At 49.5% G+C, this 26,793-nt stretch overlaps 1 pseudogene; it reads right to left on the bottom strand.

Moving 5' to 3' along the window:
• On the bottom strand, positions 1 to 26,793 carry LOC120674467 (annotated as a pseudogene).

Here is a 26,793-nt window from a genome sequence, read left to right as displayed (position 1 = left end):
TAGTACTCACAAATTAATGCAATATTATTTCAAAAGTCACTATGAACATTAGAAATTCTTTAGTGCACAAGATGAGTTAGTTCAACTAAATTATGTACAGGAAAATAAGTTGCTGAATCATCGGTAGGGGCATCAAATGTCGAAACATGAATTTGGGACAGATACTGTACACAAGCACACATATTTCCAATAATAAAATGAAAACACATCTCCCTACAATCAGAGTAACTCAAGGTTTGCAAGCTTCAGCTGCTTATCAACAGTCAAGTAGTCCTCAACTGCAATGCATGTAGAACGCAGAATATTGGCCAGAAAGTAGCCATCTCAGCTTCACTTCTATGAATATGAGCATGCCCAGTGAGGTCGTTTCCATAAGCCAATTGTTCTGCCCAAGTGTAGATGTGAGTGGTCAACAACCATAGCTTGTCTGCAACAATGTCCCTGAAATCATCCCAAATGCTGCTGGAGAGAAAGGAAGGAAGGGTGACAGGCAAGTCACTAAGTACATTTCTTGAATTAACGATGAGAAGCGGCATATAGATGCAGCAGCTATCACATAGCAGGCCAACAAAGCGCAGCACCTGAAATATTAGAACGAGAAAACCTAAGCATGTTTGTGTCAAGGAAGCAACATATGAGAGTAAACATCCATCCACAGCTCCAACAGAACATCATGAATAGTTACCGTCGAGGGATGAGCTGTAACACAACCAATCTCTAATGCATCCAGAAGCCACTGCCTTTTGATACCATTTTCGTCAGAGTTAATAGCTGCAGCGATCTCAACAAGGACACTCCACCAGACACCTGAAATAGCATATTCATTACTTTTTCAAAATAATATACAAAATGTCACAGGGTGTGTAAGAAATGATTATATAATTGAATAGAAGATTGAGGAGCACTAAATAACAGTAAATGGATGCAGTTACCATCTGCTTTTGCACACAATATCATCATCTTTATATTACCCAAATCATGTACTGAACCACAACCAGTTGCACACAATCTTGCTCTGATGATAATTTTTTTTGCCACATCAATACGTTCTTCTTCAGTAACTAAAGCAGCATTCCGAACCTGAAATGAGAGGTGAAAGCAGCACCATGAAACAACTTCAAGAGCCATAAAAGCTACTAAAACAAGCAACTTGCAGAGAAACATTCATCAAGACAAATTTGTTCTGTCGCGAACCTGCAGCATATCACCCAGCCAACTTTTCTGGGCATTGGTAAGACACATGATAGCAGCAGACCACTCATTCATGTACTCAGGTTGACCATCGTTTTGGAGAGTCAAAAGAGGCAACAAGCATTCAATGCATTTTTTAGTAAATGAGAAACCACCAGATTCTTCAGAAACAACCTCCACCAGGCACTTGCAAATGCCTTCCCAGAACGACATTCTTATCATGCTTTTCTGTTCACATGAGTAATTCAAGTATGAAGAGGTGGAGGAATACAGGTATTCAGTTAAATCCTCATACAGTTTATCTAATCTTGAATCTGAGAAGAGCTTCATTAGTTGTGACAAATGTTGGAGCAATATAGATTGCACATTCATTTCTAATCTCCGGAATCTGAGTATGTCAGTCAGATCATCCAAAAACTGCAAAAGGGGACTTAAGTGAGTAGCATGAGCTAGAGTAAAATGTACGCATGCTTCCCTTAGTAACTTTAGATCTTGCTGATTGGTTGGCTTATAAGGAATCTGCGCTTCAACTTTCATGCACCGCGGTACAATAACCCCCCAGTCTGTAGTTGGTAATCGAGGAGCTTTAGAAAGACATTTTAAAACTGTTCCAACTGTACTTACTGGCACCATATCAAAAGGCTGTAGATGGTAAAGTAACATAAATCAGGAAAAAAATAATGATACTCTAACTCAACAAAATGAAAAGTAAAATGATATGACCATAACACAAAATGTAAAGAGTTCGCTAAATTGATGCGCAATAAATCATCATAATTTTCATATAACTACAAACTAAAAACATTGTCTGCATATTAATTTACTCAGGTTCACATGGTTATCAGCACATTAGATCTTTGCATTAAATCGACTGGAATAACATATAGACAAATGAGCATGCATTAGAAGATTATATTGCATCGGTAAAATACAATCCACTTCGCCCCCTGCAGCATCAGTGGCATGCAACCACAATCGAGTATCAGGAAGGGAATTCGAAGATTGTTCAGGTGCTTTAAATCACACATCCTAATGTACTTCAATATTTCAAGTTTTGAATTTACGCCTATGTAACAAAATTATGATAGACATTCAAATTCACCTCGTGTTCTCAAATATACATTTTACCATTTTAGCATATAAAAAAAATGCACATCTCCCCTTATGTATGTTGAATGACTGGAATCTTTGTTTTCAAAGGTTCCCATAAACGGAGATGTACAATGTATTTGACATAAATAAGCTACACTGTGCACTTCTGTAATAGATTTACCACACAAAACTATCGTTAACAAATGAGATCATGGTATTCATTATTTAAAATGAGGATTTAGATAAAACCTTTTCAAGCTTAAGATCATTCAACCAGCGACTTAAGTTCCAAACTAAACTCTGTTCAGAAAAACTTGAAGCTTGACTGGGATCATCAGAACTTCTATTTGAACCATTTTCATTGTAAAGAATCAGATTCTTTAACAACCACCTGCTTCTAAGAAATGAAATGGCCACGCAGCAGAATCTTGTATGTGCTTATCCTCAGGCTGTTTCCAGCGGCTCCCCCAAAGGGATGCGCATGTGCAAAAAGGGCAACGAGTCGGTACTGTAGCGCTTCCAGCAGGTACCGCATGCGGATGCGGGAAAAGGGAGAGGTCACCCACGAGACCGCATTCCTATACATTCTCTCTCCTCTTCGCATCAGTAAACCCAACGGCCACTCCCCACCTGCCCCCACCCGTGAACTTCATCCTCCCCCGTTGGTGCGCTTTCCGCGCCCGGATGCCCTTTCTGCTGGAACGGACTCCGTATTCCCGCGACGTGGTGGTGGGCCCGGATGCGTATCGGTGCTGGTTTCCGCATCCTCAGCGGGAGAGCTGCTGGAAACAGCCTCAGCATCCTTAGCAAGAAGATATATTTCCTGGACCATAGATGTTGAAAGAGCCTCACCAACAGGGCTTGCCAATAAAGGACCTCTCACCAAAGACGACTCCTGTACACATAACAAATTAGAATTTTTTTTACACAAACATAAAAAATTGATTACTAACAATTATAAAACATAAATGTTAGAATGCATGGAGGAGAGAGACCTCATGCTTGATTTGCGAAGTCATAAGTTTTGAGGACATCCCAGTAAGATCCCCTGCACCTGCACCGCAAGCGTTGACTACACCAAACATGCCTCCGAAATGAACAAGGGGAGGAAATGGATGTGTGTATATATGCCTGAGAGTGTCTAGAAGCTTTTTAACAGCACTGGATTCCATAGCGTGCACTCCATCTAGTATAAAAGACAGGAGAGATCCAGCACCGATACAGACTGCCATCAATAAATTCTGAAAGATAATTCCTGATTTATTGAGGTTTAGGAGCTCAGAAGCTAAAGAAGTGTAGCGATTGAACAGTGCATCCAAGTCCTCATTCAACAAGTCCACTCTTTGGCAAAAAGCCAAGACAGAAGGAAGAGCAAGACATGAGCCGATACAAAGGGATACTGAATTCATTTCATCAAATAATTCACAGCTTGAATTGACATTTGGTATCCATGACATCAATATGTCCTTGATTTCAGTAACAGTGCCATAAGCTCCAAGTCTATACAGAGCGACAACAGAGTTTCCCAGACCAAGAACAAGTCCAGCAACAGCCCAAGGATCATCGTTGCATCTATCACTATTTTCTTCCATCCCTTCCATGGAGTCTGTTCCATATATATTAAGTTTTTTGAGAGAATAACCTGAGGACGGACATAGCTGAATCAATGAAGAAACCAAAGCATGAAGAATATCTTCAATTGATGCACGCTCATTGAGTTCTGTAGTAGCATCTACTTCTGAACCACTAGCATTATGTGCTCTCGTTAAAAGACCTTGGCAAGCATAGCCTAATGCCAGTCCACAAGATCCTTTTGCAAGACAGCTTTCAGTTTTTGAGATAACCTAAATGTGGAAAAGTATAAGACATGAGAAAGTAAGACAGCTTTCAGTTTTTGAGACAATCAAAATGTGGAAAAGCACAATACATAATGAGAATGCATAACACACTTCGAAACTTGAAAGTATCCTCGAATATCATGCCCAACAAGCACAAAATGGGAAAGGAGAAAACTATTTCATATTCGGATTGGCTACACTATGTAAGCATTCAACAAATATGCAGAAATTGTATTTGAAAATAAGTTGCGAGCCATAGCAAGTTGAAGAACATCTCGAAAGACATGGACTGGTTCTACCCCAGCAACCAGCATCATGAACATGTATTATTAGCCAAGATTTTGACCGGATACGAAATCACTGGTGCTCGATCTAGTGGTATTTTTATGGGGATTCTTTTTATCGCTGTAGGATCCCAATTCAAGATTACTGCAGTTCCTTTTCGGGCGGCTGTAGGACGGACGGCCCCCTATAGGTAGTAGGGTAGGATTGGTAGGGCCTCACGACTAAACAATAGTACAGAAACGAGACCTCGTTTCTTCTGATCTGGCAAGAGTTGTCTTCCAAAAATAGAAATCAGAAATATCGTAAAATGGTGATCGAGATCACCCATTGGGTTGATGTATTTCATCAGTTTGCGGAAACTATGCTTAAGTGCTAGTCTCATGGCAATGGGTACCTTGTCAAAAGGTATTCTAAATTCTATATGAAGGCAACAATACGTCGGGGGACGTTACTTCGGTGCACTTCTCATGAAATAATTCCCTTTCCAAGGAAAGGAAAACAAGAACTCAAATACTCGTAATAGCGATCCCGATCCACCAACTTTTTTCTATTCTTTTATTCGAAACGTGCTAAAGCACAAGCCATTTTTATGCATGGGGCACAAGAGTGGACAATCTATGTTATCGAAGGAAGTAAATAACAACACTTCAGCGTTTAGGTCTACCCACCCTCATTCAGTAAACCAATAGTTTTGCAGCATTGGAATTTGAGTTGGCCAGGTCAGGTCCTCTAAAAAGAAAAGAAGAAACTACTTAGAATAGATAAATGCCATTGGTTTTCTCGTACTATACGATCTTTTTTGTTTTGTTTTTGGCCATGATTGTGCTGCTCCTGTGAAGGCTGACATAGACGGGTTCGATTATGTTACCCACTACTCTTTCTCAGAATCCTACCGAAGTAACGTCCCCCGACGTACTGTTGCCTTCAGATAGAATTTAGAATACCTTTTGACAAGGTATCCATTGCCATGAGACTAGTACTTAAGCCTAGTTTCCGCAAACTGATGAAATACATCAACCCAATAGGTGATCTCGATCACCATTTTACGATATTTCTGATTTCTATTTTTGGAAGACAACTCTTGCCAGATCAGAAGAAACGAGGTCTCGTTTCTGTACTATTGTGTAGTCTTGAGGCCCTACCGTCCCCCTAAGGACCCTAAGGAAAAGTAAGGAGTACTAATCGAGTACTTATGATAGTCCTGTAAGTATCTTATAAATAGCTGATTCTAGTATCCGACCTAAGGGAGGAATTCCACTTAATAGCAACCATCCCTCATCAGAGGGATGCCACCCTCACATAACATAGAATCTCTAGTAGAATACTAGAGTTCTATGATTCTTCTGAGTAGAGTTCTATGATCCATTCATTTAATACTATAATACTAGGATGCATAGAACTAACCCTCCCTCCCTCGAACTGAGCTATCCGGTCCCTATCGTATGAACGAGGGCTGCCCATCCTCTGCTTCACCTCCCGGACAGGTATGAAAGTCAGAAAAGCCAAGAGTGGAACGGAGTGAAATACCTCATCCTACCCGGAATGGGGTGTTACTGGGATGAGGCATGAAGAAACATATAAATAAGCTCCTAATGATCCAGTGAAATGCAGTTACGATATGGTGTCATGCAAACAAATGCTGTTAAACTATACAGAAAAGGTGCTGGCAAGTGCAGTATGGCACTAGTGAACTTAATGCAACAAATTGCTGATACATTGCTATCTAAAAGGAAGAAATGTTGTAAGGACTAATGTCTAAACATATTGAACTATGAGCAGAGTGAGATTTCACACCTCAAGAAGCCCATTAATAACCTGAAACCGTCTCTTTTTATCCGTGGGGTGAAAACAATTGAATACTAGTCCAAGAGATAGAGCTGCTGACCACTGCTGGTGCTCATGCTCGTATTGAAACAGCCATTTTAAAAGAAAATCTGATGCAGAAGATATTACCAAATGGGCAGTTGGTGGAACAATCTGGCAATATGACAAGATGACACCAATTAAGATGAAATTAGCAAATCATCCATAAACAATAGGAACAACCATAGGAGTGCATTTGCTTAAGGGTTAGAGGTGAGACAAGAAAACAATACTGACAAGTATAGGACAGGAATGATAAAACAGATGGCAAAAAGATCAAATACATCACACCATATAGTTTGTAATCACATATATTTGAGAATAAAGACCTCTTACCGAACATAGTGATCCAATGACAAGAGCAATGTTAACAGCAACTCGAGGAGTAGATACTGGAATGTGATCGCACAAAATCTGCACCACAATTAGGAGAACACAAAGAAATGTAAACATTAGCATTAAGGAAGCAAATGATGGGACGAATATAAAAAAGAAGGGTGATAATAAAGAAGATGCAAATCTTAGTAAAATACAGGTACTACATAGAGAAGATGCATAATCAAGTACAAAAATTATCATGTACGATAAAATATTTGTCCCGCGTCACAATCAACACCAACAAAAAAATACTTGTTGCCTACAAATTATCAGTTCTTTAGTAACTATGAGGCACATTTTGTGCCTCGAAAGCTTGCTCCTATAAAGATGCTGATACGTAATAAACTTGGTGACTTTTGTTTAGATAAAATCACTATTGACTGAAATCGAACAAACAAATGCAAAATAATTGAGGGATATCGGATATTCACAGGATTCGGGGTCGATGCCTCGTCCCTCGACCCGGGAACGTCGTTCCGATTCAAGGGTCGGGGTCGAAGTGGGTCAGCGTCCCATTCAAGGTTGGATCGTGTCCCGGTTTGAAAGGGGTCGCAGTCCCATTGCTAGCAGATTTAATTGGGATAAGGAGGTTAAGGACAGTGGATTGGTATGGTTTTTGTTAGACAATGAGCTGAGTACGTGTAGCATGGTCTAAATATACTCTTTTATATGTTTCTTATATGCTTGTGCATATTAGTTTCTTCATTAGTAGCATATATAGTTTTTGTCTTTATCGACCCGAAGATATCGACCCCGATGAATCAGGGTCGCGTCCCACATAATAATTTATCGTTCCATAGATGTATACCCTCTTCGTATCATAATTTTATAAAGTGACGACCCTCGACCCCGTTCCTCGACCCGGTCGACCCAGGAACTTTGTGACTATGGGATATCCTAAAGAAATAAATATTTACCTTAAATATATCACTAGCAGCTTTTAAAGCTTTGTTCAACTTTGATGACTCTTTAATATCAAGCAAAGAAACAACTGCTTGCATCCAATTGGAAACAAATGACTTCCATGAATGCAATGCAATAAGAGCAACCTCTATGTTTCTTGATATGTACAAAGATTCAGCAATTTCTGTGAATGCTTGCTTAAAAGCAGCATGGACTCTTTGCAAACCCTGCAAAAGAGATCAGCAAACATAAATAACATAACATGAGAAGGATTCAAGTTTGAGTGGTGAGAGGTGAATAAGAAACCCAACATTACAGATTACTAACCTTAGATTTCCCTTCATTAAGTATATCCTTTGGCGTAAAATTAAGAGTTAGAAGAGCAGCACCAGGCAACTGATGATGAGTTGACTTTCCTAAAATTTGAATGCAATATTCAAACAGAAAACTTAAAGGTGAAACTGACACCAGATTGTAATAAACACTGAGTAGAACAAACTACGCATTTCTCATAAAAAAAGCAGGATATAACAAGCTACATATTTGCTTAGAATTAGAAATGTATGAATTGGGCAGGATATCAGGCATTCAGCATTTTGGATTATGCAATAACAAAAAGAAGTAATTTGAGTTAACTACATCATTAGCATACCTTTAAACACGGCCTGAGGGAAAACATCCAGTAGCTTTTCAAATTTATGCACTGCAACTCTTTTATCAGTGCTCACTCTACGATGGTTTCTGTGTGAGCAGGGAAAACGGTAGTTATGAGTGTCCATAAGCATCTGAATAGGAAAGACAACAAAAGTACTAACATATGTTCAAATTTGACGATCTCATCTTGAAGGTTCTCCATGGCATTGAGAACTGCCAGATTATCTTCATTAGTGAAGAATTCGTAGTTCTGTTTCCAGAAATCAGGAATAGCATCTTGAATAAGTGAGACCTGTAAAGAACTCATTGTTTAAAAAAATCTTACAGACCTTCAAAATAGGATTTTTAACCAAAAAGTGGCATACAAGCACACAAGGAACAAAAAATCGTAGCACAACCTTGTAGTAAGACAAGGAGAGAAAAGCAGTTTCTCTTGCTTTAACCCAGAGAGATTCGGAATCATTTTTCTTAGATGTTCCAATGCTCCACAATATTCCTATCAGGTTATTACATATTCCAGAATATGCCTCAGCATCCATCGCTCCACATCTCAGCAGAACACACAAACTGCAAAATACAAGAAACATAGTGAGTAGGAAGCACATGTCAGCACAGTAGCACACACATACATTGGTGATACCAATCTACCAGACCAGACACATCTTAGCATTCAGTCAAATATTTGTCAGCATTCTTACCTGTGAGCAACAGCAGGCTCAACAGAATAATCAAGCAGCTCCTTTGATATAACCTTCCAGGCCGTATAGAAATCTGAGATACAATGAGCTAACTTCAGATGTGAGGTGCAGAAATATGACTTCTTGTACAAAATACCTCCCTTACTAGTTTTCAGAACACATGGCTTGTTGTAACAACATTTTAATTTATACTGGCAATAACTTATTGACTGTAGGAACATTTGCCAGAAACTTACTGATTGTTGGAACATTTTCCAGAAATTAAGTCATGAACTGAAGCTAATGGAAAGTCAGAAAGTTAGACTTACCGACCACATCAGCTTCACAGAGATACGAGAGGCCCTCCAGACCAAGAGCTTGAACCACAGAATCATGACTCTCAATACACAACTACCAAGGTATTTGTTCTCCATATTAGAAAGCAGACCAGGTAAACAAATAGATGAATAGTTGTTAGAAAAAACAATCTAGAAAATACTCACTGAGACAGATAATATTAAATCAACGCCTCGATCTGGGTTGTGTTTGCAAACATCACGTATCGATGAGGCAACACTCATGGAAACCTCTCTGTCAGAGATGAAATTTGAAATATTTTCAGGATCCATAATTGCCTAAAGTAGAAGCCAAAATTAGTCGATTGTATTACATCAATCTAGAAAAAATCACAAATTGTCAATTAATCTTTTGCATATGCCAATAACATGTAGGTCTGTGGCCCAGATCTCACTGGCACATTCGGGGATTGCAAAAATTTTCAACAGAAGGTAAGGAATACATAAATGTTTCAAAATCAAGGAACACAAAGACGTACATTTATCAATTCGCTAGTCACCAATAGTTCAGAGCAAACATTTTAATAGTTTAAAGTCATGATTTGTAACATCACCTTAGGTTTTGTAATACCATATACAACGTATGAAAGCTCACCATCACAAAGTACGATTTCAATATCAAGTTGAAATAGCATTCTTACTTGTAAGTTTGGAAATGCCCAATCAGTGACAATCCATATTTTGCAGAGTAATCGAACAGCTATGGCATATAAAACCCTGCAGAAAAATCATGTAATATAAGAACAGCACAAGAAAGTAATGCCATATTTTTAAGGAAAGGGTCTGCAGTTATTAAAAGTGATAAATATGACTAAATGTGATGATCAGAACTCAATCCATTAACGCAACATCCATAAGCTAAAGTGCTAAACATTATTCAACCAAATACAGAAATGCATACACAATAAACTCACAGCAATCAGGAGAGACCTGCAAGCTAGATGTTCACAATAAACCAAAATTTCAAAATGGGGGCTTATTTATGTTACATATTAAAGTAATTGCTAAGATCAGAAATGATATGCTTCATTGTTTTGACCACCAGTAAGATCACAATACTAATGAGATTGAGCGTATGATGTGTGATTCTCTGATAATTTGGACAAGGTTCCAGAATATGGAAACATCCTAAAGCCAGAGCAAGCACAGAAGCAACACGAGAGCTCATTGTCGTCTAGATAGTTTGAAAACTGAAAATCCTCAGGTTCTGATATTTAAGTGGTGCACGAATTGTCTATATATGTGATAGAAATAAAGATGTGATCTTTTTTCTCATAAAATATATAGTAGCATAACATGTGCCAATGTATGATTGCCAGTGTTTGTTCTTAAGTTTTCTGAAAATTGTCCATGTCATCTGTTTGGCTACTGATGCCTGGATGCTGAACTCTATTTTTCTCTCCAAACAATAAAAAAAAAGAGTTGCTTTCATTCATGTCCAGAGATAAATTAAAAAAATAAACCAAAGACCAGGCAGTCCGTATGTGTCAGTACAATGCGACAAAGCTCATTAGGACAAGCAAACAAGAATAAAAAAAATAAAATGATGTTAGGGCTCACTCGTGATTAGTGCATTTAACTTACAGATTCGTGTCCCTGTTAAGCATTGGCGATATCCATTGCAGAGCGAGTGGAAGCACAAAACCATGTATTGCAACTGATGGCAATGACTCTATCAAACTGAGCTGCAAATCATATGTGAAAAATACATATATCAAATATTCTACTCTTTTTGCAATTTGAAATCCTGTCTGTGTTGCTTTTGCTGCTAATGTAAGAGAATAAAAGTAGTATCCTCAAAAATCAAAACTGATTTGGCACTGAACATTCAGGTACCTATATCAGAATTGCAACTCAATGTACCTCTATGTTGATGCAAAGTACCAAAATTTAAATCACCATCCCATCCTCTATCCATTGCAGTAAGTCTGCACAGATCTCAACACACTTCGGCTTAGGCATCACATGTGCATGTCTGCAAGTAGTTTCATGGTTCCCTACCTCCAACTCCTAAAAATAAGTGAATCTGACCCCTTCTACAAACTGCTATATATTGACATTACAAACGTGGATTCTCAATTCAAAGGCCTCAGTTTGGATACTGAAAACCTATTTTAAAGTAGTGAGGATTTCACATTTGATTAGAAGCCCATCCCGGTGAACTTTAATTCATCATCATGTGCATTCAAATATGGGAAGAAACATGGACTTGCAGTGCTCACCAAGATCTCTGTTGAAAAATTATTGTTGTCACATAGTATCTTGATATAGAAGAGGATAACTACAAACAATGGCATACCCAATCTTGGGTCTGATGCACCAAGCATAGCCAAAGACTCCGCAGCAGAAGTACCAAGTTTTGGATGCATTACCAAAACACATCACACATGCTACAGAGCTTATCAGAGATGATATTGCTACTGCAAGTAATAACATGGAGCAACAGGTTAGAGGATTAAATAAAGATAAATATAGAGGGAGTATGTAAAAGGCACAAATAAACTCATCAACCTGAAGATGTCTTTTTTGAAGACAAACTATTCAATGTAAGCTATTGGAGAGAATATTTTCTGTATTCCTCCAACACTAGAAGGGTGGGTATATATAATACCTACACAAGGGCCTCTAGATGGGCCTCTATACACATGGGCTCAATATACTCCAACACCCCCCCGCAGTCTGAACTACCGGCGCAGCGGTGTTCAAGACTGGACAACAAGAAAGCTAACACCCCCCGCAGTCTGAACAACCGACGCAGCGGTGTTCAAGACTGGACAAGATGAGAGTACAAGAAGAGCACACAAGGGCTAATCCCCCCCGCAGCCACAACTAGCCACCGGCTACGTTGAGGCTGGATCGAAACTCCGAGAAGGTCGACGAGGGCAGCCCCTTGGTGAAGATGTCAGCAAACTGGGAGGTAGTCGGGACATGGAGTACCCGAACATCGCCGATGGCGACTCTGTCGCGCACGAAGTGTAGGTCGATCTCCACGTGCTTCGTCCGCTGATGCTGGACGGGGTTGGTGGAGAGATACACGGCGCTGACGTTGTCGCAGTAGACGAGCGTGCTCTTGGCGAGCGGGCTGTGGAGCTCCGCCAAGAGCTTTCGTAGCCAGGACGCCTCCGCCACGCCGTTAGCGACAGCCCGGTACTCCGCCTCGGCACTGGAGCGGGAGACAACCGGTTGCCGCTTGGACGACCAGGAGACCAGGTTCCCGCCCAGGAAGACGGCGTAGCCGGAGGTGGAGCGACGAGTGTCCGGACAGCCAGCCCAGTCAGCGTCGGTGTAGACTACCAGCTCAGCAGAGGACGAGCGGTGAAGTACCAGGCCGAGGTCCACAGTGCCACGGACGTACCGGAGGAGACGCTTCAGCGCAGCAAGGTGTGACTCCCGGGGATCATGCATATGGAGACAGACCTGCTGAACAGCGTAGGTGAGATCCGGCCTGGTGAAGGTGAGGTACTGCAAAGCGCCGGCCAGGCTCCGGTAGGCAGTAGGATCATCCACCGGAGCACCCAGATCAGCAGAAAGCTTCGCCTGAGTGTCGACTGGAGTGGAGCAGGGCTTGCAATCAGTCATCCCAGCCCGCTCCAGAATATCGAGGGCGTACTGCCGGTGGTGAAGTAGAAGACCAGACGGGCGAGGCTCAACAGTGACGCCCAAGAAGTGGTGGAGCTGACCGAGATCCTTCATAGCAAACTCCCGCTGCAGAGAGGAGATGACACTCTGAAGCAACTGCTGACTGGAAGCTGTGAGCACAATGTCGTCGACATATAGCAGCAGATAGGCAGTCTCATCCCCACGGCGGTAGATGAAGAGAGACGTGTCAGACTTGGCCTCGGTGAATCCCAGTGTCATCAAGAACGTGGCGAACCGAGAGTACCAAGCCCGAGGAGCCTGCTTCAGTCCATAGAGAGACTTGTTGAGCCGGCAGACCATATCCGGACGACTCGAGTCCACAAATCCCGCTGGCTGAGAGCAGTAGACAGTCTCTAACAAGGAGCCGTGAAGAAATGCATTCTTCACGTCCAGCTGGTGCACAGGCCAAGTGCGCGATAGCGCAAGTGAGAGGACCGTGCGCACCGTAGCGGGCTTCACGACGGGGCTGAAGGTCTCATCATAGTCCACACCAGGCCGCTGAGTGAACCCCCGGAGAACCCAGCGAGCCTTGTAGCGCTCCAGTGTGCCGTCAGCCCGACGCTTATGCGTCCAGATCCACTTGCCAGTCACCACATTGCAACCAGACGGACGCGGCACGAGGTCCCACGTCTGGTTGGCAAGAAGAGCCGCGTACTCCTCTTCCATCGCGCGACGCCAGTGAGGATCCGCCAAGGCGTCGCGGACAGAGGAGGGTACCGGAGAGACCCGCGGCTCTCCCTCGGTGGCGGAGAGAGTCGCGGCCTGGGACGCCATCCGCCGAGTCACCATGGGATGGATATGCCGAGGATCCCGATGGAGGACTGGCGGGTGGTACACCTCCGGCTCGGCTCGAGAGGAAGCCGGAGCCGGCGGCTGCGGCGACGGCTCCGGTGTCGGCGTCGCAGAAGCCTCCGGAGCAGTAGGTGGCGCCGGTGCCGACGCCGAACGGCGCCGGTACACCTGCACCGGCTCCGCGTACCGCTGTGGCGCCGGGTTCGGCGCCGAGCGACGCCGGTACACCTGCACCGGCTGAGCGTACCGCTCAGGTGCAGTGGAAGGCACCGGGGCCGCGCGTGGCGCAGCGGGAGACACCGGGTCCGTGCGCGGCACGACCGGAGGTCCGGGTGCCGCGCGTGGCGCGACCGCGGGCACCGGGGCCCCGCGCGGCGCAGCAGGGATCACCGGAAGTGGTGCCGATGCGCCGGGAAAACCTGCAGGAAAAGGACAGACAGGTAACGGTGGCTGAACCACCGGGTCAGTCGGAAACAGAGACGCGAGCTCGGGATCAGAAGAAGGTGTGGAGGAGGTGGAGTAGGGGAAATCCGACTCGTCGAAGACGACGTGTCGGGAGATCAGAACGCGGCGAGAGGTGAGGTCAAAGCATCGGTACCCCTTGTGGTCAGGGGAGTACCCGAGGAACACACAACGAGTCGAGCGGGGCGCCAGCTTGTGAGAAGCGGTGGCGGAGGTGTTAGGGTAACACGCACACCCGAAGACCCGAAGGTGGTCGTAGCGAGGAGGGGTACCGAAAAGAGCGTGGTGTGGAGTGGGAGCAGGAGAAGCAGTGGACGGAAGGCTGTTGAGCAGGTAGGTGGCGGTGTGGAGGCTCTCAGCCCAGAAGCGCGGGGGGAGAGAAGCCTGGATCAGAAGGGTGCGCACGACGTCGTTCGTCGTGCGAATCATCCGCTCAGCCTTGCCGTTCTGAGGAGAGGTATACGGACAAGACATACGCAGCTGAACACCCCGAGACAGGAAGAAAGACCGGGAGGTGGAGTTATCGAACTCCCGCCCGTTGTCACACTGGACGGCCTTAACGGTGAGGCCGAACTGAGTGGACACCCAGGCAAAGAAGTGGAGGAGGGTGGGGAAGGTCTCAGACTTAGCGCGCAAAGGGAAAGTCCAAGAGTAATGAGAAAAATCATCAACAATGACCAGATAATATCTATAGCCAGACATGCTGAGTACAGGAGATGTCCACAGGTCACAGTGAATGAGATCAAAAGCATGCGCAGCATGCGAAGAAGAAAAAGAAAACGGAAGTCTAACATGACGACCTAACTGGCACGCATGACAGAGGTGCTCAGCAGGAGCCCTAGTACATGGAACATCGGTACTACGGCGGAGCTGAGCCAAAACGTCACGGCCGGGGTGAACAAGCCGGCGGTGCCAGGTGGTGGAAGAAGGCGTCACGGCAAAAGCAGAAGACGTAGAAGTCGAAGGCGAGGCAGCGGAAGCAGGAAGCCGAAGAGTGTAAAGGGGCCCCGGGCTGTCACATCGGAGAAGTGGACGCCGGGAAGCCGAATCCTTCACAGTAAGACCAGAGGAGTCAAATTCGATAGAACAAGAGTTGTCAGCAGTAAACTGGCGAATAGAAAGAAGGTTGTGAACCATTTGAGGAGCAACAAGAACATGAGGAAGACGAGGAGCAGAACCCACGGCGGTGACAGGAAGGCAAGATCCATCACCAACCATGACAGAAGAAGGACAAGAGGGGTGTGGAGGTCGGACAGAAGATAGGATACCAGCATCGGGAGTGGTGTGGAACGAGGCGCCCGAGTCGGCGATCCACTCGGTGCTGGTCGGCGGCGCCAGTCCCATGGTGCTGAAGGACTGCGCCAGAGCGGCCTGGTCCCACCCCCCAGGCCAGGTCGGCTGCTGGCTGGGCTGAGCGGGCGGGGTCCAGGAAGGCGCGAAGAGTGGAGCAGCGCCAGTGAACATGGCCGCCGGCTGGAGCTGAGGACGAGGCCCCCCTCCCGGACCCTGGAACGGCCACATCGAGATGCGCCCTGACCATGGGTTGCTGAAGGATGGCCAGGGCGTACCTCCGGCGGTAGGGGCGGGAGCCGGAGCCGGTGTCGGCGCGCCCCGACGGCCCCCACCGGTACCGGTGTTCCTAGAAGCAGGGCCACCAGTGCCACCACCACCACCCCGTCGCCGGCGACGTCCACGCCCCCCCTCCTCCGGTCTGCCCGGCGGGAGCAGCAGCAAGGAGGGAGGTGGCTGGAGCAGCGGAGGAGGCCGGTGGAGTAGCAACGAGCGCGGCGGGGGTGGGCGAGGACAATCCGGGCGCGAGACCCCTGGTGATCTCCTCGAGGGCGAGGTCGTCCCGGACCTGCAGGAAGGTGGGGAAGGGCCTCTGGCGAGCGATCCAGCCCTTCAGGTGGTCGTAGGTGCTGCTCAGCCCCCGCAGGACATTGAGCACCAAGACCCGATCGGACACTGGATCCCCGAGGTCGTGAAGAGCATCAGCCATGCTCTTCATCCGCCGGCAGTACTCACCGACGGAGAGGTCCCCCTGCACGAAGGTGCGGAAGGTGGCGTCGAGCTGGAGGGCGCGGTACTCGGCATTGCCGAGGAACTGCCCCTCGAGCGCCACCCAGGCCTGCCGCGCGGTGCCGCCGTGTGTCCTGACGAGGTCCTGAAGATCCAGGGAGATGGTCCCGAAGATCCAGGACAGGGCGACGCTGTCGAGGCGCAGCCACGTCACGTCACGCGCCTCGATCGGCGAGTCGACGAGGACGTGGTCGTCGAGGGCGTAGCGGCGGAGGGTGAGGAGGACCTGGTCCCGCCAGCGGCCGTAGGAGGAGGACGCGGGGTCGAGGAGGACGGAGACCAGAGCCCTGATGTTCTGGACGCCGGCCGCCTGGAGGTGGAGCTGGGCGACCATGGGGTCAGTCGGGTCGTACCGAGCTCCAGATCCAGCGTGCGGGGCCTGGTGGGAGGAGGAGGTGCCGTGCTCGAGGTCGACAGGCTGGCCGGAGGAGACGCGGAGGAAGCGCTCCGCCTCGGCGACCCGGAGGGCGAGGGCATCGGCCGTGGCGCGCTCGCGCTCCCAGGCGAGGGCAGCCACGCGGACCCGCTCCTGCGCCGCTGAAGCTTCCGACTTGGCGGCGAGGAGTGCCGCAGCAAGAGCGGCGTCGGCCTGCTGTCCACGGAAGGCGGCGGCGGAGAGCGGCGCATCCATGGGAGGCATCCCGAGCTCGAGCCACGTGGGACCGGCGGTGGCCGCGGCTGCTGCGGGCTGCTTGCCGGCAGCAATCGCAGCTCGGTAGGCGGTGACGGCGGGAGCAGCGGCGACGGCGTCGTCCGGAGAGGCGTCAGAAGGCCCACCCGCGCCCGCGCCCGCGCCAGGAACGTCCTGGGCGGCGGCGGCGGCGGTCTGGGCGGCAGCGGTAGCTGCAGGCCCTGCCTGGGCGCTGTCCACGGCCCCCTGTGCAGCGGCGGCGGTCCACCCCGCGGCTGCGGCGGCGCCAAGACCCGCCGGGGCGGCCAGGGCGGCGGCCCCAGGGCGGATCTGAGCGGGAGGTCCCGCGCCGGCGGCCGCAGTGCCGCCCGCGGCTGCGCCTGCGCCGGGAGTACCCGCGCCGGTGGCAGCAGCCATCGCGACGGCGGCGTAGGGCGGCCGCGGGCCAGCCCGAGCCCCGTGCGCAGCAGGGGAGGACAGGGGCCAGGCGGCGGCGGCGGCGCCCAGCGCGCCCGGCGCAGGGCCCCCTGCGCCCGGAGCAGAGGAGGAGGGAGGGAGAGGAGGGAAGGAGGAGAGAGGAAGGGAGGGGGCCGGCGGCGCCGGCGGCCGGCCGGCCATGGCCGGCGGCGGCGGCTCCTGCGGGCTGGACGGGAAAAAAAAACAGAGGAGGCTAAACCTAACCCTAGGCTGATACCATATTGGAGAGAATATTTTCTGTATTCCTCCAACCCTAGAAGGGTGGGTATATATAATACCTACACAAGGGCCTCTAGATGGGCCTCTATACACATGGGCTCAATATACTCCAACATAAGCTTTTCTCTGCGAAGGACTGTCAGATAGTCATTTAGCTGATCAGTCCAATACCTTGCTTCCAAACAATTCCGACCAGATTCAGGTGAAACCTTGGTAGCTGTGTGCTTCATAAAAATGAAGCCTGCTGAAGATGGCTGCGGGAGGGATCATGGGAAGAAGAAATTGGACAAACTTATATGACTACATAGTACACAAGAAATATAAGGCAGGATTTCTGGAGATGGAAGTGGGGTGGATATGGAGCAAGCAACGGCAAAAACTACATGGCTTTTTGAAGGAGAACAGCACGAGAAACTCCTACCATATGAACAAGTTTCTTTCTTTTCTAGATATGGACACATGCCCAGAATATATTTGAACAGAGACTCAAAATTGAACCAATAGAGAGGAATAAATCAATAGTTACACAGAAAAAATATATGACCCTTTACCAGTAATGCTGCAATATGTACATATGTACAAGAATATGCTTCCGAATATGAACACTTGTACTATACACTGATAGTTGAGTCACACAAAAGAGAGTTTATACACCAAACGGTGGTTGTTATGGGTGGTGATACTGTATATAGTAACATTACCGTGTACTGTAGCAGAAGTGGTGATGGAATTCATAGCATTCATTTGGTTGTGGTTGTGGTTGTGATGGAAGTCATAATATTCATTTGGTCCATTCGCAAGTTGACGGCTTACAGAATTCCTGAGACAATTAAAAAGACAACTGACTGTAGAGTTTATCTGTTAAATTGTCTCAGAGTTACATGGCAACGCATGAAGCAACCTATAAAATGGCGCTACTGCACATTCTCGTATGCATCGCCCCCTTGTGCTACTGTATATTTGATTATTTGGCAATTAGAGCACAAAATTGACTCAATTATATCCATTGATCATTACTAGGTGGCTGGCTGGTCAAGTACCCACTACCATAACCTAGACCTTTTATACTCAAATTATGAAAGTATTGGGGTTAGGGAGATAACAAATACTCCAGTATCTATGAAACCTAAAATAATATACAACATTACATTCAAATTTTGAAAGTACCATAGATTGGGTGATGCCAGACATAGTTATGAAATCAAAACAACACAATACGATGCTTCATACTCAAATTGTGAAGTTTAAAGTCACAAGTGATTTCTTTAACGAATTGAGAAAATAAGGTGGAACTGTAACAAGACAGAGCAGGGAAAAACTAAGGATCAGAAGATCACCTGAGACCATATATGACGCAGAAGTTTAGGAAGAATAAGTGCAGGTTTGCTTATGTGGTAGTCCGTTGAAATATCTTGTTGGTCTGATGAATGAGTGGCAGGCGTGTCTAAAACGAGCGAGCTGAACCTTGACAGAATATGATATACCACTGCTTTCACAGACTTAGAAGGAGAAATTGCAAGGTTGATTACTGCCATAACACAGAGAAGCTCCTCGCTGAGGCAGTGTTTTTGTTCTTGCAGTTCAAGTACTGCAGCCATGAACATATATGAAACTTTTTCATGTTAACACACATTGTATCTTATGCCAATGGTAACAAAACGAATATTAGATTGACTCTAAGCTCCACCACAAAAAGGTTTGAGCTAAATAACTATAGCATCACTTTCTCTGTTTCAAACATGCACAGTATTTCCAAATGTAAATGGACATGGTACGTTTGCCATCAAACATCTGAAAATTTACCACTAACAAGTTAAATAATTATCTTACTATTTTATCTCTAGAGTGATTTTTGTTTCGCTTATCATATTTGTGTCCAGTGAATTTGATTTGAGTTGGACCCACATGGAACACATAAACGAAAACATGAGATGAAAAAATATTTGAACAATACTGTTTGGGTTTTTACTCGAAATATAGACAGATAGCCCCCTAAAATGGTGATTCTCTTTTGAGGTCATATGAAAATTGTACCAGCGTATTTGATACAAGTACTTGCTGCAAAACCTCTCCATGAGGACTATAACATTCAAAAAAGAATGCAAAGCAATTTGAAATTCTCGTCAAAATTAGAGCAGAGGAAGATGATAACCACATTCCAATTCCATGCTTCCAAATTCACTCTTGGCTCTAAAGAATGTTAACACGAAATAAAACACAGTAGCATAAGGAGGCTGCGAAGCAATAAGAACCAAACTTCTAGTGCCTCCAACACCAGCATAGAAAAATTAGAACGGGGGGGGGGGGGGGGGGGGGGGGGGTTTGTAAACATTTGGGAATTTACCGTTTTCATGTTTCCATTCAATCAAAAAGGGCAGAAGTTTTAAGCCAAATAGCTGTTCGTGTTCAAACTCCAGCCCACTGAGAGAGTGAGAAAGACAACTAAGAACACCAGAAATCTCAGCTAGATAGCATAATCCAAGGTCCTTTTGCACCGAGAATAAATGTTTTGATAACCCAAGAAGTGTAGATGTAGTTCCCAGAATTTTTTTATGAAATAAACATTGTGACAGGAGTGCTTCCATCAACATTGCACTACTGGCCTGAGCATCCTATGTTGGCTGTTAAAAGAAGAAAGCCATCAGTATATATTATGTAGAAGAGAATAGTGGCTTGTATTCCTCCAACCCTAGAAGGTTGGGTATATATAATACCTGTACATGGGCCTCTATACACATGGACTCAATATACTCCAACACCCCCCCCCCCCCCGCCGCAGTCTGAACTACCGGCGCAGCGGTGTTCAAGACTGGACAACAAGAAAGCTAACACCCCCCGCAGTCTGAACTACCGACGCAGCGGTGTTCAAGACTGAACAAGAAGATAGTACAAATAGAGTACAAAAGGCAAATACCCCCCGCAGCCACAACTAGCCACCGGCTACGTTGATGCTGGATCGAAACTCCGAGAAGGTCGAGGAGGGCAGCCCCTTGGTGAAGATGTCAGCAAACTGGGAGGTAGTCGGGACATGGAGTACCCGAACATCGCCGATTGCGACTCTGTCGCGCACGAAGTGTAGGTCGATCTCCACGTGCTTCATCCGCTGATGCTGGACGGGGTTGGTGGAGAGATACACGGCGCTAACGTTGTCGCAGTAGACGAGCGTGCTCTTGGCGAGCGGGCTGTGGAGCTCCGCCAAGAGCTGTCGTAGCCAGGACGCCTCCGCTACGCCGTTAGCGACAGCCCGGTACTCCGCCTCGGCACTGGAGTAGGAGACAACCGGCTGCCGCTTGGACGACCAGGAGACGAGGTTGGCGCCCAGGAAGACGGCGTAGCCGGAAGTGGAGCGACGAGTGTCTGGGCAGCCAGCCCAGTCAGCGTCGGTGTAGACCACCAGCTCAGCAGAGGACGAGCGGTGAAGCACCAGGCCGAGGTCTACAGTGCCACCGACGTAGCGGAGGAGACGCTTCAGCGCAGTAAGGTGTGACTCCCGGGGATCATGCATATGGAGACAGACCTGCTGAACAGCGTAGGTGAGGTCCGGCCTGGTGAAGGTGAGGTACTGCAAAGCGCCAACCAGACTCCGGTAGGCAGTAGGATCAGCCACCGGATCCCCCAGATCAGCGGACAGCTTCGCCTGAGTGTCGACAGGAGTGGAGCAGGGCTTGCAATCAGTCATCCCAGCCCGCTCCAGTATATCGAGGGCGTACTGCCGCTGGTGAAGGAGAAGACCAGACGGGCGAGGCTCAACAGTGACGCCCAAGAAGTGGTGGAGCTGACCGAGATCCTTCATAGCGAACTCCTGCTGCAGAGAGGAGATGACACTCTGAAGCAACCGCTGACTGGAGGCTGTGAGCACAATGTCGTCGACGTATAGCAGCAGATAGGAAGTCTCATCCCCACGGCGGTAGACGAAGAGAGACGTGTCAGACTTGGCCTCGGTGAACCCCAATGTCAGCAAGAACGTGGCGAACCGAGAGTACCAAGCCCGAGGAGCCTGCTTCAGCCCATAGAGAGACTTGTTGAGCCGGCAGACCATATCCGGACGACTCGAATCCACAAATCCCGCTGGCTGAGAGCAGTAGACAGTCTCTGACAAAGTGCCGTGAAGAAACGCATTCTTCACGTCCAGTTGGTGCACAGGCCAAGAGCGCGTTAGCGCAAGCGAGAGGACCGTGCGCACAGTAGCGGGCTTCCCGACTGGACTGAAGGTCTCATCATAGTCCACACCAGGCCGCTGAGTGAACCCCCGGAGAACACAGCGAGCCTTGTAGCGCTCCAGCGTGCCATCAGCCCGACGCTTATGCGTCCAGATCCACTTACTAGTCACCACATTGCAACCAGATGGACGCGGCACGAGGTCCCACGTCTGGTTGGCAAGAAGAGCCGCGTACTCCTCTTCCATCGCGCGACGCCAGTGAGGATCCGCCAAGGCGTCGCGGACAGAGGAGGGTACCGGAGAGACCCGCGGCTCTCCCTCGGTGGCGGAGAGAGTCGCGTCCTGAGACGCCATCCGCCGAGTCACCATGGGATGGATATGCCGAGGATCCCAATGGAGGAGTGGCGGGTGGTATACCTCCGGCTCGGCTCGAGAGGGAGCCGGAGGAGGCGGCGGCGGCAACGGCTCCGGCGTCGGCGTCGCAGGAGCCTCCGGAGCAGGAGGCGGCGCCAGTGTCGGCGCCGAACGACGCCGGTACACCTGCACCGGCTCAGCGTACCGCTGCGGCGTCGGGGTCGTCGCCGAGCGACACCGGTACACCTGCACCGGCTGAGCGTATCGCGCAGGTGCAAGTGAAGGCACCGGGGCCGCGCGTGGCGCAGCGGGAGACACAGGATCCGCGCGCGGCACGATCGGAGGTCCGGGGACCGCGCGTGGCGCGACCACGGGCACCGGGGCCGCGCTCGGCGCAGCAGGGATCACCGGAAACAGTGCCGGTGTGCCGGGAAAACCTGCAGGAAAAGGATAGATAGGTAACGGTGGCTGAACCACCGGGTCAGTCGGAAACAGAGACTCCAGCTCGGGGTCAAGAGAAGGTGTAGAGGAGATAGAGTAGGGGAAATCCGACTCGTCAAAGACGACGTGTCGGGAGATCAGAACGCGGCGAGAGGTGAGGACAAAGCATCGGTACCCCTTGTGGTCAGGGGAGTAACCAAGGAACACACAACGCGTCAAGCAGGGCGCCAGCTTGTGAGGAGCAGTGGCGGAGGTGTTAGGGTAACACGCACACCCGAAGACCCGAAGGAGGTCGTAGCGAGGAGGGGTACCGAAAAGAGCGTGGTGCGGAGTGGGAGCAGGAGAAGCAGTGGACGGAAGACGGTTGAGCAAGTAGGTGGCGGTGTGGAGACTCTCCGCCCAGAAGCGCGGGGGCAGAGAGGCCAGGATCAGAAGGGTCCGCACGACGTCGTTCGTCGTGCGAATTATCCACTCAGCCTTGCCATTCTGAGGAGAGGTATACGGACAAGACATACGCAGCTGAACACCCCGAGAGAGGAAGAAAGAACGGGAGGTGGAGTTATCGAACTCCCGCCCGTTGTCACACTGGACGGCCTTAACGGTGAGACCAAACTGAGTGGACACCCAGGCAAAGAAGTGGAGAAGGGTGGGGAAGGTCTCAGACTTGGCGCGCAAAGGAAACGTCCAAGAGTAGTGCGAGAAGTCGTCGACCACCACCAGATAGTACTTATAACCAGAAAGGCTAAGTACAAGAGAGGTCCACAGGTCACAGTGAACAAGGTCAAATTCATGCTTCGCATGCGAAGAAGAAGAAAAAGAGAGCCGAACATGACGACCGAGCTGGCACGCATGGCAGAGGGGCTCAGCAGGAGCCATAGTACCAGGGACATCGGTACTACGATTGAGCTGAGCCACAACGTCGCGGCCAGGGTGACCAAGACGGCAGTGCCAGGTGGTGAAAGACGGCGTCGCGGCAAAAGCGGCAGACCCAGACGGCCAGGGCGAAGAAGAAGGCGAGAGTGGTGCAGCGGAAGGAAGGCGAAGGGTGTAAAGGGGCCCGTGCTGTCACACCGGAGTAGCGGACGCCGGGAGGCCGAATCCTTTACAGTGAGGCCGGAAGAATCAAACTCGATGGAACAAGAACTGTCAGCTATAAACTGACGAATGGAAAGAAGGTTATGAACCATCTGAGGAGCAACTAGGACATTGGGAAGACGAAAAGAGCCAGGAGCAGAACCACGGCGGTGACAGGAAGGCAAGACCCATCACCAACCATGATGGAAGGAGGACAATAGGAGTGTGGGGGTCGGACAGAAGAGAGGATACTGGCATGTGGGGTGGTGTGGAAGGAGGCACCCGAGTCGGCGATCCACTCGGTGCTGACCGGCGGCGTCAGCCCCATGGCGCTGAAGAATTGCGCCAGGACGGCCTGGTCCCACCCCCCAGGCCAGGTCTGCTGCTGGCTGGGCTGAGCAGGCGGGGTCCAGAACGGCGCGACCGCGGGCGGCATACCGGACGCAGGCCACGCCATGGTCAGCGCGGCCGTCGCGGGCGCAGGCAGGGACGGCATAGCAGGAAAGGCGAATCCGGCGGCCGGGGCGGCGGCAGCGCCCTGGGGCAGCCACGCGCCGGGGGCGGCAGCCGGCGCGGCGCGCGCGGAGGCGAGGGAGGCAGCGGCCCGCACGGGGTCCCTTGGCGCTACGACCTGCGCAGCGTGCGCGGCGGCGAGGGAGGCGGCGGCCCGCGTGGCCTGCGCAGCGGGGACGACGGCCTGCGCAGCGTGCACGGCGGGCGCTACGGCGGCCTGCGCTTCGCGCGCGTCGGGCGCGACGGCCTACGCGGCGTGCGCCCGCGCGGCATGCGCGAGCTTGGCCTCGAGGTCCCGCAGCATCTCCTGAGCGCGCTCATACGCAGTAGCAGGGGCGGCGCCGGGGGCCGCGAGAGGTGCCAGAGAAATACAGCGGCCGGGAAGATTGGGCGTGCCCGCGCCTGGAGCAGAGGGGCCGGCCGCGCAAGTCTAGAGCAGAGGAGGCGCACCAGCGGCCAGGCAGGGGCGGGATCCGTCGGCCAGGGACGGGCGGGATCCGGTGGCGGCCAGCGTGGCGTCTGCGGTGGGGTGCAGCTGCGCTGCGGCGACGTGAAGCCACGCGCGCGGCGCCCCTGGAGCAGAGGCAGCGGGAACAGAGGTAAGGGGAGGGAAAGAGGAGAGGGATGGGTGGTGGCGCCGGCGGCCGGCGGCCGGCTAGCCATGACGGCGGCGGCGGCGGCTGCCATGGGAGGAGAAGAAACCTAAGCAAATGATACCATGTAGGAGAGAATAGTGGCTTGTATTCCTCTAACCCTAGAAGGGTGGGTATATATAATACCTATACATGGGCCTCTATACACATGGGCTCAATATACTCCAACATATTATCTGCATTATCCATGCACAACAACCATATAGGCATTTGAATTAAGATAATTGCAAGAAAGCAAGCAACGATTAGCTGCACCTTATCTGAGTAATAAAACATAAAAGTAGTCCACATTACAAGTCAACCTCATCACCGAGTATTTAAACATAGAAGTTCGTGGTGTTTTCGCCAGAGACACTCAGAAGTACAAGAAAAACTGTTGCAGACAGTTAACCGTCACAGGTTTCATGAACGGAAAACTATATGCTCGGTACTCCTACAGGCTACAGCAAGGAATTTGAGCATTAAAAAAAATACAGAACAGTCAAAAGTGAAAAGTAATGCTGTACTTGCACCATGCAGGAGTATGATGCCACAACAGTATTGAATTTTCATCATGTGGTAAACATTCCACTAATGTCCATCTCAGTCCATTTAAATAGCTCTAGGTACCAGCAGTAACATGTCTATTGTGAGCATAAACAGACTTTTCGATGTTTACAAGAAGCAGAACCTAGTATAGATGTCAAGTGAAGATCTAGTTAGATGATTTGCAGATACTGGTCACTCCAACATTTCATTGTACAAATTAAGCAAAAGCCAGAGAGTAGTACCATTTGGGCATGAACCAACTTCCTCAACAAAACCACATAAGCGCCAACCAAGCACTCCGCAGAACTAAGCCACAGCCGCATTTCCTGAAGAAAACCACACATTTAGATTTAGTAATGAATCAAACACAGCTAGTTCTATTGAGAATGCATAACAAAACATAACACACTTCCATATATGACATAAGCTTCTCAAGCCTCCACAGATTTTCCTACATTTTTTTTTGCTGGATACAACAAATCTGGACTAGACAATAATATAGAACTATTCACAACGGTCTCAACGAAATGCATGCCACAACTGTCATCAGGACTGCTCAAACACAGCACAGTACAAATGGCAAAGCTGGCAAGCTCCGGTTTGCATGATCACTCACAGCACTGCCAGCTATTTAGCATCACTGGGACGGAGAACTGATATCATCCTTACGAGTGTGAGACCGCTACACGTACCTGATCATCCCCGCGCCCGAAATGCAGCATGCTCTCTTCGAGCAACTTCAGCACCGGGATTGCGACACCAGCCTTCCCCGCTGCCGCGGCCGCTGCCGCCAGTGCGCCGACCAAATCCCTCGCAAATGCGGCGTCCCCCTTCCTCACCACGGAGAACATCACGAACGGCCTAAGGAACGCTACAATCCCGTCCAGCCCCTCCGCGACCATCCTGGCCGCCTGGCGCGCCAGCTCCGCGCGCACGCCGTCCGCGCCCGACGCGAGCGCCTGGACAAATGGGTGGTCGTGGGGCGGGAAGCGGGAGCCGGAGCGGAGGGCGCAGGCCGCGAGCGCGGAGACGGCCTTGACGAGGCAGGAGGCGAGTCGGGGCGAGGGGGAGGCCGCGAGGGGCGCGAGGAGGAGCGGGAGGGCGTGGCCCGGGGGCAGGAGGTCGGGGCGGGAGGCGGCGAGGCGGGCGACGGAGGCCGCGGCGTGCGCGGCGACGGCGGGGTGGGGCGAGGCGAGCAGGGCGGAGGCGGCGTCGTGGGCGGCCTCGGGGAGGGGCGCGGGGAGGGAGAGGAGGTGGCGGAAGAAGGCCGCAACCGCGTGGCGCTGCAGCGTGGGGTCCCGTACCCGGGTGCGGTCGGCGAGGCGGGAGAGCGCCGCCGCGCTGGAGGCGGCGGCGGAGGCCACGGTGGTGCGGCGGCCGGAGACGGGAGGGGCCACTGGGGGGAGAACTGGAGGAAGTAACTTGGGCCTGGGGGTTGGTTTTTGTAGCGTTGCGGGCCGGTTTGGGAGCCCATGTCTTGGGGGCCCTCGAGCCCAATTTCAGTACATGGGCCAGGCCAATTCCATCCGGCCCAT

The sequence above is a fragment of the Panicum virgatum genome, chromosome 5N (assembly GCF_016808335.1).
Source record: "Panicum virgatum strain AP13 chromosome 5N, P.virgatum_v5, whole genome shotgun sequence".
Lineage (NCBI taxonomy): Eukaryota > Viridiplantae > Streptophyta > Magnoliopsida > Poales > Poaceae > Panicum > Panicum virgatum.
This window is presented reverse-complemented; position numbering and strand designations above follow the sequence as displayed.